A 16,471-nucleotide genomic window follows, 5' to 3' on the forward strand; every position below is an offset into this window, starting at 1 on the left:
TTATGCCTCTCTAATGTGTATATAAGAATGAAAACATGTAAAACATGTAGAAGACACTTTGAAATAAACTGAAACACAGTGGGAAATTCAGCTACAGACTCTTTAAAGCAGATCAGGATAAAACAGAAGAGGGTAGTGTAGTTAGTATGTAAATTTCCTTATGTAAAAGTAAGTTTAGAAAAAAAACAAATATAAAGAAATATCAAGTCTCAAAAGAAAGATAGTTAAGGGTATGTTCCTTCAGAACACATTGTCCTTCATTCACGAGAAAGTTACGCCTTCAATAGTGGAGTTCTACATAGAGAGTAGAATTTGACCCTTCCAGTATAAAAAGAACTGTGTAATCCTTTCATTAGATGGAATATTTAAGTGGTAAGATAAGACTCTCTCCTAGATACTGCCCCTGATACATCAGATGAAAGGGCCAAATTTGCCTAAAGGGATCTAAAACCCTCGGGACCAATCCTCAGCTCTCAAAGTTCAGTAAATGTCTTCCAGATCTCTCTTATCAAATGTAAGCTTGTCCACACTGGACTGAGAGTCTTCGGAGAGGAGCAATATGCAGAGCAATCAGGAAATCCTGATCTTTCCTCTTGATTATAGAAGCATAGATCTTAAAGGGTATGTTTATCATGCGAAATGAAAGAGAGAAAGAGAACAAGCTGAAGCCCAAATTACTCCTAATCTCTAAGTGTCCTTACCACTTACAGGTATATTAGCTTATTCTCTGACTCTGAAGCACTCCAATTAGTGTTAAAGGGGCTAGTCCTAGGAAATAAGAAGAAAAGACAATCATCAGAGCCATTTTTCTTCAGGACCAGGGTCAGTTTTTCTATCTCTTTTTTTCTTTTTTTATTTTATTTTTTTAATTATTTTTTTTTTTTAGCAGTAGAGACGTTTAGTGTTAGAAGCATGACTGGATCCATAGATTTATGCAGTCAATGATAAAACTTTTCAGCAGAATATATGTTAAAATGTAGCAGATGCTTTAATAGAAGGAAAAATAGAGATTCCTGATTAACTGCAGAATAGGATGATTATGCAGCAACATGAGTATTAACACCATCTACAAATTCTCTCAAATATAATATAAACAATAAGAAGTACACTGCAAGACTGATATAGGAACATGGAGATCAAACTGAAAATGAACCAAAAAAAAAAAAAAAAAAAACCCAAAATGTCACATCTGTGCTTGAATCCTCAGGGCACTTGGGAGAATGAAGACTTTTGTACAAAAAATGTTCCTTGGAGGTCGTGGTGAAGGAGTCAAGGAGAAGATGGCACTCAGGCAAGACTCTGCCCACTGTTCCCACCTCTACTGGTAATTGATGAGTTGTCACTGAATTTAACTCCATCCAGAGAAATCAGACTAGCACAATAATAAATCAGAAAAAACCTTTTTATTTAAAAATCTTAAGTGAGCAATGAATAAATAAATAACAGGGAAGTTTAGAGAAGACATAAGATTTTCTTATATATATACTGCTTTATATATATTTATATGCATATATATGATTATATAAATAGTTTTTTAAAAAAAGGATGCTTACACTCAAATCTTTATATTTTATGTCAAACAGCATTAAAATGTGACCAATTTATTAGTGATGAAATCTTATATAATTTCTCTAAACTCAAAGACTACGTTCCAGCGATGTTCTCAGGACATCTGCAGAGGGGAACTTTGGCACAAATACAATTTCTTTAACAGAGGAACAGTATTTTGGTGTTAACCTCTCAGTTATTATTGCTAATATAAAATTGTTTTAGTCTATATAATATAATCGGATATTATCAATATGAAGTTATTCTAATCTGTATAGGGTAAATACATCTATCACTCAATCATGTTAGTTATTCTAATAAAAAAAATCATGCTGTCTGATACATAACTAAGCTCATCTGTTGACCTCTGCTGGCTCATTTCTCATACTTGACTCTTCTAACATGTCTCAGTTATTTACACGTAACTAAAGTCAATCTGTCTTTGTATTTCCTCTTAGTTTTATTATGTCTTGCTAAGCTTCTGTCTGTATGAATGCAAGTTATTTTTAAGATTATCTTACAGTAGCTAATATTCTAAGACCTACTAGATGAGCTAGAGCTAGATGATAGATAGATCTTCAGGGCCACAGGGATGTTGGTTCACCTTAGGACAGCATCTGGACACAGGAAGCAGGAGGAAAGGAGACTTGTCCCAGGTTCTTCCTGCCCCCAACATACTTACAGTAAAGGAAGTACCAAAGGCACTAAAAGATACCTCATCACCTGACATTTGGCTGAAGATGTGATCTATCTAATAAATGTGCATAGGGATCAAGCAGCCATGGGCAACTATGCAGCAGAAAATACTCAGATGAAACCCTGAAGGAGCTGGCAAAACAAAATACTCCTCTAGTGGGCAAGAAATTACCTGGCTGCTGTCCAGAGTCAGGATCTATAAGGGCAAAGCCAAAGTCTCTTTTCAAGTTAAGTAGTGGGCAACATTTTTTTCAGACAACACTGCAATACAGAATCAGGCAGTGGAAATCACTTTCTTCAAAGGACTGGCAAGACTAAGCTCCCTTTCGCCACTCATTTACCAGCCAGGAAAGGAGACATATACTGCAACTCCTCTTCTGAAAAACATGATTCAGCAGGCAATTCTTCATCCCTGTTTTCCTCCCCACCCTTGCTGCTTCTCAGTTTGACACAGGTGTATGAACAAAGAGCCTGGTAAAACACCGACCTCATCCCCCATAGACAGTGCTGAGCCTAAGATCCCTGGTAGCACTGGCCCACGCAAGGCAACACACAGTGAAGTAACTGCCAGTTATAAACACAGAACACAGTCCTTACACAAAGCCTTCAGGAAGAAATAAGAAAGTGGGCAGTTCAGAAGCTAACTGCTGAGGTTGTGGCTGAAATCACAGTACCTCCTTTCACATGAAAGGACAAGAACAGCCTGCACCACACTCCCACTCAACACTAACTCCACAGACGATGCCAAAGGAAAACCAATTACCAGAGACACATGCTGGGTAAAGACAGTGAACTGCAAGGAATAAGGCTCTGCAGATGATGCGGTGTAGGGAAACATGATCATCAGCTATGTATTTATAAAATCTGTCTCAGTGATCTTGCTCAGTAGATGTCTGATCATTGGGTAGCACAGCACAAAAATCTGTCACAGCCAACATGTGCTGTGCGACAGTGCAATGTATGTGAAATCAGTGCCTGCAACAGCATCACTTATGTTAACAATGAGAGTCCTGGCTGTAATGCTGTAAATAAAATTCTACTGAAGCCCTGTAATATATCATGTTCAAGCAGCATAACAAAATAAAAGCCAGCATTTGCTCAACTGAGAGAAAGGCATTTCTTTTTTTTTTCCAAATAATGTCATAGTCTAGCTACTTGGCGTGAGGATTAATGGACGAAGGGGTAAATGTACACCACACTCAGTCAGTGAGAACACCATCAGTTATTGGCCTTGATCACACAAGAGTTTCAGCACATTCCCAGCACTGTAGTGAGAACGTGGCAGTGTCCTTAAGGAATCCTTAAGGAAGTGTCCTTAGCAGCTGAGTGTGAACACACACCACAGGATGTGTCATAACAGTTCCTTAGGGTTGAAAGGTAGGAAGGAAGAAACAGCAAATATTGAGCATCACAGTATGAGATACAGAATAAATCAAGGTTTGAATTCCCACAAGGGGTTAACTGGGCTTTTACTTCTTCCCTCTAATTTCTGCATAAGCACCAATAGCTGAAAGTGTAATTCTTCTCAAATAATAAGGAAAAAAACCTATGGTACAGTTCAACTCATCGCCGTGTACCTCTTTCCATAGGGCTACATCTACTCCATGCTTATTATGAAAAAATATAGGCATCCACGCTTATTATGAAAAAAATCCTTAAATAGAGGATTTTCTGAGGAATGGATGAGAGAAGTTATTCTAATGATGATAAAGATGGAGGGGAAAGTCATTCCAGACAGCATAAAGTATAACAGAGCATAGTGAAGGTATGCTAATCTAGCTAGCCTTGGAGGTAAAGCAGCAAAGCTACAATGGTACAAGCCCTATTACATACCAGCAAAGTCAATACCCTCCAGGATCCCCATGTGCTGGCTGTGACTCTTAGTTTTCATAAAATATCTATTATAAGACTTTGTTACTACTCTTGCTCATGCTAGCTTGTTTAAAATATCACAAGTGTGCTACTACATGCTCTAACCACACCTTCTGGCAACTATGTAGGCAAACTTTTATAAAATGGAAAACAGATTTTTGCTCAAAGTTATTTGCTGTGGGAAAAAGCAACCAGAGCAGCATGTGAACCATGAAGCACAGAAATGAAGCCTTCCATGGACTAAACCATGAGGTTTAGTCCATAATCCCCAAAGGTATAGCTTGTCTCTCATAGTAGAAATAAAATGCAGCTTCTGTCCCAAGGAAGTTATAATCCAATTTACCACTGAGTTAGTGAATAAGAAGAATTGAAGAAAAGGGCAGAAGTGTATGAGATATCTGTATCTCCATGGGAAATGGAAACAATGTGTGTATACACACACACACACACACACACACACACACACACACTTTCTTTTTTTGCTTCCATCTCCGTATTTTATATTTTGATTTACCTTCTGTAAAGGTTGACAGTCTGGAGAATTTATTTTTTCAGAAATGATTTCTATATGCCACTCAGGTTTTATATTGTATTATTGTTTTATAAACATATAAAAGCTGTGTGTCTATACCTTTTATAAAATTACATATAAAACCAGGCAGATGGCCTTAGTTTAGGGCCATTTAACAGATACGAAGAGATATAGAGAAAGAGGGGGTTGCAAGTGTTAAAGATAGTAATCAAGAAAGGTCAGTGGGAGAAAAAGTGACAGCCGAGCAAGGCTTTAGGACATGCAGAAAAGACTGATAGAACTAGAGAGGGAAAAAAATGACTAGGGGAAAATGAGGAAGTGTTCAAAGATTAAACTGATGTATTCACTAGAATTATATAATGATCTCTGCCTAAAGTCTGTTCCTATCAATATTTTCAATTAAGACACTATTTGTTGTAATAAAGAAAACATCTTTCTACTATTAATTCTGAAAATTCTGTTAAGACTTAGAAGTGAAATTAAACGCCTTTCATCAACATTATTTGGTGTCTTACTATAATTAAAGCTGTAAAGAATAATTATATGAAAGCTTTAGCTATAGATATGAATAGAGAGATGTTAGTGGATAGTAAGCAGAAGTATACTGTATATGTACTCATTGCTAGTCATAGAAAAAAGTATTAATATCAACTGGTCATTTGAAAAAACTATTGAAAATATTTTTTTGACTGTGAGCTTTTTGGCCTGGTTTCAACCATGCAAACAAGTCCCAGTGTAAAAATGCTTCTTGCTACCAGCTGCATGAAAATGCTGGGTTATCTTGGATTCACTCAGCCTTGATTATATACAAGTTATGTACTGAGAACTCATTGGATTTCAATAGCAGCTAAAGAAATCAAATTCCTTCAGCTCCTCCAAGAATATAGGCCCTCAGCTCTAGCTATTTCCCTCTGCTGTTAGCTCAACAAATATCTTCATTTTTAAACACTTTTGATATTTGGCATTATCAGAAAACAGATATATATATATATATATTAAGCCATGGGCCACTTAAATCTAGAATCTGTGGATATTTCTCATTTTCTCAGTCCGAAGGAAAAAAAGAAAAATAGTTTGTTTGAGAGGTCCTGTATTTTATGGTGGATAAAGCAAATTGACTTCTTAATTAGAAAGGAACAAAGAGAAATTCTAAAGTATGAACCTTCTGACTGCTGCTAACATCTTAATTGTTGATGACTAGTGCTTTCTACTGATCCCATTACCTGATTAATGGTTATTATTATTATTTGTTACCTGCAAAGTGCCTGAGGTGGTGAAGGTACTTCAAAGAGAAAATAAATGATGCGGTCCCTTCCCCAAGGAGCTTACAGTCTTACAATATGAAAGATGACATAATAAGTGAGAGCAATAAAGAGCAGCAGCAATAGAGTGAGAATAATTACATGGTTACTTAGGTTCATTTTATACACATCTTGATGGCACTGCTGTTTGCTTGATTTGTTTCTGCTTTCTTGAGCAGGAAGGAGGATATAGATTTAAGAACAGAGGGGAAATGATATAGAAGAGGAAAGCATGGACATGTACTTATGGGGAGGGTGGGAGAGGAAGCAGGCAGAATAAAAGCTAAAACAGCAGCTCAGACTAGAAATTATACTGACAGCAGCTACAAAGAGAGTGGGAGGCAGGTGAGGTAACTCTGATAGTGAAGACTGAAAGAAAAAAAGAATGAAGAAATAACGGGATGGAGCTTGTTGTCTTCTCAGAGTATCTGCAATCATGTGACGTGGCCAGATGGATCAGGTGGTAGTCCTGTCTTAGCTCTGGAAACCAAGCTCTGGGCCTGGATGAAGGGTTGGTGAAAAATGCAGCAGAAATAACGGTTCCTCTAGGGGACAGCAGCAGGGGAGCACCGGAATTCTTGACCTTCTACTCAAGATTCTTCCCTATTTTTGTAAAACTTCAGCATGCTTAAGCTCTTAGTTACTGTATGAAAGGTGGCTTATCTTCTGAGATTGTATCTACCCTATTATGCTTACTAACTTTTAAGTGATTTTTCTTCCATGAATTTTTTTAGTCTGCTTTGGCTTTTCAGCTTCCTACGGCAATAAATTTCACAGTTTATATCTGTGTTGCACAAGAACTACCTTTTGTTTCAAACCTTGCTGCCCGGTAAGTTCAGTGAGTCCACCACAGTGTTTGACCGCAAAAAGAAGTGAAAAATCCTAATTCTTCTTCTTTGCATTTCTGCATCATCTTTTGGAGCGTCTCCCCAGCTACAGTCTATATCTTTCTTTTCTCTTTTTCTTTCCTTTCCTTCTCTTCTTTTTCCCTTTGGCCATGTAGGAATCACCCCTATTCCCTCCATAACAATAGCCGGAGACAAGCCCCTCCAAAGACTGTCTCTGTCTGACTAATGCCCAAAAGGGTCAATTCAGATGCCTACTGCAGGCATCTAATGCCATTGGAAATGCGTTATCTTATTCCATCTTGCTGCTACTTCAGGAGATAGATCCTATGTTGCAGAATCTTGTGTGGAAGTCCCAGATGCCATAGGATTTCTTAAACTGTACTATTACGTGTGGGTAACAGAGTGGCACCCCAACATCTTTTGGCTTAACAGCTCTCAGATCCATTCAATGTACTGAATAAATCCCCACAGGTCTGCATGGTAACTTAGACAGCTACTTTATGCACATAAATTTACATACAAGCACCTAAATGTGCATGTTTTGAACTTGTGCAGTGTCCTATAGGTTCATTTACTGCCTAAATTTGACTCTCCAAAATGCAGCACAGAATTATAGGCCTAACTTTTAAACAGCAAAATTTCAGGAAAATAAATCTCAGCCTGCTATACCAGCTCTCCATATTATTAATGATTACATGTGATTTATGTTTGTCATTAAATTATAGTAGGAAATTAAATTATATTAAAATGTAAATTGAAAATCCTACTTACTGCCGATATGTTCAACATTTATTAAGCAGCACTTAAATTTTGGGTAAAAGAAATGTAAATGATCTACATAAAATTAGCTTTTTATTATAAAAAAATAGTAATCATGTTTATTAATTAGGGATGGGATCGAATAATAAAGTTTCTTTTCCACTTTCACATCTGAATATTCTAGATTTTGATAAGATTAAGATTTTTTGTCTGTTCTGAAGCAAATTTTATAACTCTTTACGTATCATTTACTTTTGAAAAAGCATTTATTTTTATATTTTCTACATAAGCATAGATTTAGTCTCGCTGAAATATTTCACAAAATAATAGTATTCTGAAAACAATATCAGAGATTTTGACTGGATTTCTTGGACCGTCAAGTGCCTGTTTCACCTTCAAATGCATACTGTAACCCATTCAATAAACTGTTCAAATTTCATATTAGTTTATTCTTATTCAACTGTTTTTCTGAAAAGTCATTTCGTATTTCAATCTTCTGATGGTTGGAAATACTCTTCTAATCTCCATCCTGAAAATATACATCATCAATTTCTAGTCATATATGCCAATGTTGTCTTTTATCTTACATAGTTTTTTCTTTTTTTCTTGTGTACCTAAAAGCTAGATTTTTTTGTTCTGCTGCAGATTGATACTTCTTGACGTATTTCTCAATTTGAATTTGCTCTCCTTATCAAGGGAGTCCAGTTCAGAGTATTTCAGATAAATTCTCATCTGTGCCTTTCATAAGTTCAGTATATTGCTCTGTTTCTACTGCAGCAGGCAATACATCCTAAGATTGCGTTTGCCACTTTCATTGCCACATCTTATGGTATGTTATAGTGAACCAGAGCAGCATTCATCTAACTGGAAGAACATTATATTTGTTTACAACTTAAGTGGAAGTTGGTTCTCCTTTCACAGAGACAAGCACTTCTTAGGGCACAATTCTTCTTATTCCTGGCTAGAAACCTGAAACTTTGCAGTTGCAGTACTCAATCCCTAGAAGTGCCTATTTCTCTTCACTGACTGCAGAATGAACTTGGACTGATCAGCTGAGGCATAAAAGTCTAAAATGCAGACATATAACATTCACTGAGCCAAATTCCACTCTGTACTAATGGACAGGTTACTTGTGTCTTTTTATCCTCTTCTTCATTTACAGCAGAAGAACTCCTAATTTCTAAGTGAAGTCCCCATTATCAGACTATTTTCAGTTTGTGGTCATAATTTTAGTCTAATTTATTCCTCAAGATAATTCAGTTCTTCTTCTGAGGTATTTCAGTAATCCTCAGTATCATCAGCGTCTCCCAACTTAATGTTATCAACAAATGTCTTTCAAGGGGGAAAAAAGAAGTTACAGTAAATAAGATTTGTTCTGTATCTTGTTGTTCTTCAAGGAATTTCAATAGTAATCTCATTCAGTCCTGACAGTTTGCTCTTTATCATTACAGATTAGCACCAAGATTTCAACCAGTTCTTTACATAACCTATTACCATAATATAAACCTCCATTTTCTTCACTTTGGCTTTATATGTGATACAGCACCTATTTACTGAATTAAAGACAGATGAAAACTAATATAATTTTCTTGTCTAGAAAATCACTATCAAAGAAAACAGACTATATAAGAAATATAGTTTTGGCTGGATTGCTGAGTCTAAAGTGAAGTGAGGCAATATAACCAAGTTTATACAACCAAAGATATATAGATATATATTTAATTTCAAAATATAATTTCCATTTATCTCCTTTGTAGCTTACCACTCTGCCCTTACTTGTAACTCCCAATATCAGGTAGAAATGTAATAACATTATTACATTTGGTACTGTAGAACAAAATAAATCACATTTCAATCTTTCATATTTTTCTTCTTGGTGATATTCTCCTATCAGCTCTGGTATTCTTTTTTTTTTTTGTTGTTGTTTTGAGTTTTTTTGCAACTCTATTATTATTTTTGACCTTGCATTAGTTCATAGTTTTATCTTTGTCATCACTGCATGGTTTATCTGTTCTACTTCTATGGGTATGCACCTGCTGAAATATTAAGCAATACTTTCACCTCTAATCCCTTTTACCTTTTCAGCCACTTTCTGTATAGCCCCTTTTCGAACATCTAGACCTCAGAAAATACAACTTCTTATATGACCACGGTTGTCCATTTGAAGCAAATGCTTCAAATTGCTTCAAAAATCCTTTTTTTTTTTTTTTTTTTTTTTTTTACTTTCTAGGTATGGTTTATCAATAACATTATTTTTTTTCTCTTCTTTTATAATTCCTTTTGGAAAAATATGGGTTCTAACCGATCCCAGTTTAATGGCACTCTTTGCCTCTCTTGTTTATTCTTCAGGATTTCTTCATTATCCATTAATATTGGGATTATTTTAGTTTATTTAATAAATTCATTCTGAGCAAAAAAATACTATCTATCTGCACAAAAATACTACATGCAGTCAAATGCTGTTCTGACTTTGACCAGTAAATAGAGTTACCATAACTTTTTCTACCACCTGGGTTTTACTGACAAGTTGAACTTCAGGTCCAGATTCAGAGTAGAGTAATGAACATCTCATTCACTCTTAACTACCACCATGAATCCTTTCATGTGTCAGCTACTCACTCTCAGACTTTCAGATACAGTAAGTCTTGAAATGCCTTTCTATTGTCTCAGTGCTCCTCATCCATCCTTTTCCTTTCAGTAGATCACAAATGATTCGTGTCAGCATCGTAGACGTTACAGATCCTGGATCTAATATACATTAGAATTCTAATACACATTAGAATTGCTCTAAGAGAAATGCTTTTTAATAATTATAACAAGGTCCCATTAGGCTGATCCCAAACAGCCTTGTTGGGTATCATTCATTTGGCTTATATGAGCAATCCACAACATGTCTAGATATCACTGCATATGAGGCACATGAATTTAATTACAAAGCAATACTGCAGTACTAGATATCTATTTCTTTTATCTATCTTCACTCTGGATTACAAGGAACTTTTTCTAAGGAACACAGCCTCTGGTTTGCGAGGACCTTTTCCTGAGGAACACAGTCTCCTTGAGATTCTTATTTCTATCAAAGCATGCAAGGCAAGAACCAGCTCATAACAAGTAGTACTGGAAGAGGGTGCAAAATATTCTATATTTCATGCGCAAGTCAGATGAGGCTGATGTCTGTACTGTGCCCTGGCTATTATCACAATTTCACAGTGAACACAGAAGAGAGATGCTTGCACAGTTGAATTTTGGAGTTGCTACTTTTGATCTAAACAGGTCTGCATTCTGAAGCTGTCGCTAGAATAAATGTCCTTGTATTACTAGCTTCTGATGAATAGGAAGATCTATCTGGAGACAGAAGAAGAGTGTCTAGGACAGCAACTAAACACACTTCTCACATACAGGTGTAAATACAAGCACATTTCTGAAGGAATATACAGAGCCTGGAAACCATACCAGAAGCTTCAGCAATCCCTGTACCTCATGCCCAGGGATCTACTGTGACTTACAAATGCCATATAATCCAAGACAGCTACAGATCCACATCCCACCCCCCAAAAAAAAAAAAAAAAGAAAGAAAGAAAGAAGAAAAAAGAAAAAGAAAAAGAAAGGAAAAGGAAAAGGAAAAGGAAAAGGAAAAGGAAAAGGAAAAGGAAAAGGAAAAGGAAAAGGAAAAGGAAAAGGAAAAAAAAAGAAGAAAAAGAAAAAGAAAAAGAAAAAGAAAAAGAAAAAGAAAAAAATAGAAAAAGAAATAGAAAAAGAAAAAGAAAAAAAGAAAAAGAAAAAGAAAAAGAAAAAAAAGAAAAAGAAAAAGAAAAAGAAAAAGAAAAAGAAAAAGAAAAAGAAAAAGAAAAAGGAAAAGAAAAAGAAAGAAAAAGAAAAAAAGCAGAAGATAAAGGTAAGGAATTATATTCTAGCTCATTTCCAGCCCTGGTAATGACACTGCCTCTAAACATTGGCCTTGAGTCAATTTTAACAAATGTTATGTATTTCCAAGGAAAGACAATAATCTTTCTTTCAGTTCCTAGATAAGGAACCAGTTGTATCTTCTCATGGATCCTCCAGCTCCAAAAGAGATTGACCAAAGTCAATCAAACTGGATAGACATGCCTTATCTCACAGTATGTGAATTACTCAAATACCAACTCATTATTACATTTCAGTAAAATTCATGGTCTTTAATCTTCCATCAAAGGAAGATCCCTTACTTGTAATGAAAGGAAAGGGAAGAGTTTTTCTCCTTCTCCATCATATGCAGACATTTCTTTGTAACAGAACAGTTAGTCTGCTTAGGAACAATGGGGATGACAGAAGACACAAAAGGAAATCTTAGCAGCAGCTATGAACATTACAATAACAAGTTTATTAAAAAGGCATCTAATTTTATATAGGGTACAAGGAATGAATAGTGATTAATTGGAGACATATGTCAAGGCTGGAGACACTGAAGAAAACCTACAATAAGATGATATTTATGACAAGCAAGGCCCTGAAGAACTTTCCTAATAAGAGCTCATGAAGTATACTTAAGGCAGAAAGAAAGAATAAAGAAGCTATATCCAGAGGTTGACTGCAATTTGTGTCCTATCTTTTATGCTTGGCAGTCTTCTAACTTAGTCCTTCTAATTTAGGATTTGGCAAAGACCATATAACTGTTCTCTTTCACATGCTTCTTATCCGTTTTGGTTCACAACATCATCAGGATCCTCTTCAAATAGCTAATCTCAAGCTTCATATAATATGAAGTATATAATCTGAATCAGAAAACTTAACTTTCCTAAACTTCACTCCATCCAGTCCCAGAAAAACAAATCTATCCAAAAAACACCTTACAGAATGTGATCCTGGAATGAGATATGTACTGCCATGTTGAAATTAAGGGAAAAGTATCTTAGATTCCTCTTTAGGAACTGAGCTGTACAAAAAAAAAAAAAAAGAAGCATTCCAATTATTCTGATTATTTCCCCTAACTCTAGGAAAACACACACAACAGGAGACTCCATATTCCTTATAACAAATTGCCTTTGTCTGAGCCAATATGTAATAGCAGTTATGGTTGGCATGTCACTATCTGAGAAGTGAGGAAGATGTTCACATGTAGAAAGAGTTGGAAAGAGTACTGACTTCTTACTGAGGAACACTATCACCTGGGAAAGATCAAGCACCAAGACCATACTGCAATAGAGCTACAGATGCACACAGACCCTAGGAGCCTGTCTCCAAGTCTGGTCTGCAAAATGGAGACAATCATTCCAGACAGCTGAAAATTTTCATGGCACAATTTCACAACTGTGAGAAATAAACAGTGATATGTTTGGGAGATTCTGAATGTGGTGCTTTTAAACCATCTATAATATTCTAGGAATGTCAGCTCATTAGAAAAATGTGTACAAGCTTCTGCTTTTGGTACCCATGTCTGTAGGAAAGATGATGAATTAATAAGAGTACGTGCCAACATTGTTGACAAATATCATCAAGATCTTCAAGGCTAAGGATTAGCTCACAGCAACAAAGAAGTATTCCCATATATATGTATATATATATATATATATATGTTCCCAGGAAACTGGCTCTGGTGCTCATATGCACCTCTAGACACACTGAGGAGCAAGTTTGAACCAGAACAGATCACAAATACACAGATACATATTGTCTTCCCTGAGGCTCTCAGTGCAGACCACCTCTGTAAAGCTCTGGAAGCGAGACACAAACAGAAAATTCAGGGATGTAGCACCTTGGCTCTGTCCTCTCAAACTTAATGCTGCAGTTTTTAATACACATCTTTCAATTGTAAGTGCTGAATGAATAACAGAGTGTGTCTGGTAAATGTGGAGCCCAGGAGAAGAATTTATGAGAAAGGTTTAGCTGCTGACAAACTGTGGTTGCAAGAATTGTATTCTCTTTTTTCTGCATCTGGTGAAAATAAGCATATCCCTATTAAAGTAAATTGAACAACACCGTTTTGCAACAGTTGAGTCTTCTGAACCCAGAGGTTTAATATTTCATAAATATATCTAGTGGAGCTGTTAAGGTTTGTATTTAGCTCATATAATTCTTTTGGACTGAAATTCATGGGAAATCTGAACAGCAGAGGGAAACATACAAGTGTTCTGCCCAAGCTTGGTTTTCTGCAATTTGTGAAAGAGCAAAATGTGCTGATATGTTTGGGTCTGGTGTTCTGATCACCTATTAACCTTTGACTTAAATTTGGAGTAGTTTGGATGTGTTAGCTCATGGACATTCTGCCATTCTATCATCTTCATGATTATTAAAAAATAAAAACTTCCAGAAGTAAAATTTATTAGTGGTTTAGACTTCCGTTCATTATCAATGATTAAAAGTTATTTTTCCAAATTAAAGGAGAGTTTATGAGACATTGTTACTGCAAATTTGATCATCCTTCCCCTATCCCACTGAGGCTGGTTTTGTACAATCAGTGACTTTCAGTATGATCAGTTAAAAAAATCAACAACACTCTGTGGCATTTTAGTTAATTTCTCTATTAGGAAAATTACTTTTTCCGGTCCCTAATGATGGGTTGACATTCAGATATGACTACCTGTAGCAGGAGAATTATTAAAAGAGCATTTCATAGCACTCTCTTGATATAATTTTGTTGGTATTTAATTAGTCCAAAGTAAAATGATAAAATGAAGTCTAGATATGCAAGATTATTCTTGTATTTCTGAAAATTCTGTATACTCTATGATGTTAATTAAAATATTCTGTTCTACATGTATATTTTAAACTCTGACAATTTCCAGGTGCCCTGCCTGGTTTTGGCGTCTAAATCCTTCTTTTCTCCTAGACAAGCTTTCCTGGGGATGCTTATGCTATGTATTGTTTACAAATTACCACTGAACTGCACTTTCATCTAATGTTCAATACTTCTACAAAATAATGGCTGCATGCTAATAACAGGCTGTAGTTGCCAATGGCAACAACACTGCTTCAGCAAGGAAAAGCTAGAAGTGGCAAAGGACCATATTGTGAGAGCAGCCACACAGATCCCAGCATGCCAGGCCTCGGCTGTAAATTCCCAACTGCAACAGCTGAATAAACAACACCTTTTCTGTTGCATGTCATGAGCGAGCAGGAATCAAGCAGATCATCTACACAATTGGACTGTCTGGGCTGAGCTCTTGGAAACACGCAGAGGACCGAAGAGGAGCCGGCCAAAGAGCCAGTCTCAGAATCAGCCTCCACAGCACGCTTAGTCCCGGATGAGAAATCATTTGGGTGGTGTAACGTAGAAGAAGGCAATTTAGTTAATATTAACAAACAAATAAACAAAAATCTTGTAAAATCACTAGTTATCTAATGCCTATATCATTTCAATTACTTCTCCTTTTCTGGGAAACCACAGTAGCTTTAAGCCCCGGTTTTGTTCTGCAGTGGAAATATGCAATTGGCTGTAGATTGTCGAGATCGTATGTTGTTTATTGAACAAGAATTCTAATCCAGGGTACACTGTGTTCAATTTTTTGTTTCATTGTGTAATATGATGACAAAGTTAAATACTTTTTCCTATGCTGATAAAGATTTATTGAGTTTGAAACTCAGCAACTGAACTCAAACTCGGATGCCCTCCAGAATGCTGAGGGAACTGGCCAGTGTCACGGTGAGGCCACTCAGGATTACCTTTAAAGGTCATGACAGCTGGGGGAGGTTCTTGAGGACTGGAAGAAAGCAACTGTCACTCCTGTTTTCCAGATGGGAAAGAAGGATAATCCGAGGAGCTACAGACCGATCACCACACTTCAGACTTGGGAGAGTGATGGAGCATATCCTCTTGGAGACCATTTCCTTACAGATGAAGGACAAGAAGGTGACTGGGAGTAGTCAGTATGAATTTATGAAGGGGAAGTCATACCTGACCAACCTGATAACCTTCTAGAATAAAATGCCTGACTTGGTGGATGAGAAGGGGCAAGGGGCACTGTTTACCTCAAATTTAACAAGCCTTTCAGCACTCTCATCTTCATAGACAAGCTGATGAAGTACAGGCTAGATAAGTGGTCAGTGAGGTGGCTGAACTGCTGAGCTGAGAGGATTGTGATCAGTGGCACAAAATCCAGCTGGAGGCCACTTAATAGTGAAGTCTCACGGGGGCTGATAGCAATACCAGTACTGTTTAACATCCTCATTAATGACCTAGATAATGGTACAGAGTGCACACTAGGATGTATCCCCTAAAGTGGAATACTACATGACTATTTTTTTTTTTAGGTGGGAGAGTGTATTACGACATATAGAAAAGAAAATAATATTACAAATAACATTAGTTGTATTACCACTGGCCTCTCTCACCATCCTTATAAGTAACAATGATGTTGAAATGAAAAATAATGAAACATTATAGATATAAATAGAAACCCAAATGAGAACAGTAAGAAGGAATAACATGTACTCTTTTAGACAAATAGAAGTAATATAAAATGAAGAAAGGTTGAAATATAATTTTGTGCCCAGGAAAAAGCTCTTTTCTTGAGAAGCATGATATATTTTTTATGACCCAGAAACTATATATCCCTAACTTAAGAACTAGAAAAAGATCAACATGCTCAGTTCCTTTCGGATCATAATGGTTTTGTTTCCATAAAATTTATATATATACATATATATAACAATGTGAAAAACAAAGCAAACTTAAACATGTGATACTCATCATTCTAGCATATAATATTCCCATTTAGTTCATGTTTTCATCTGTGAGGGAGGGTACCACACACACAGTGGTGAGGTCCTCCAGACAAATCTCTGTGGGTGGAAGTGTGGTGAGAATTCGTGTCTTACAGATCTGGCCCACTGGCTGATTGAGTAGTATAATTGGTCCATGACAGTCAGGCTAATAGGTTAACAGGCTAAAATGTTGCCAAGTTCAAGTCTACATAGGCTTGTTAGCCAGGAAGAGGTGC

The sequence above is a fragment of the Rhea pennata genome, chromosome 1 (genome assembly GCF_028389875.1).
Source record: "Rhea pennata isolate bPtePen1 chromosome 1, bPtePen1.pri, whole genome shotgun sequence".
NCBI classification, from domain to species: Eukaryota; Metazoa; Chordata; class Aves; order Rheiformes; family Rheidae; genus Rhea; species Rhea pennata.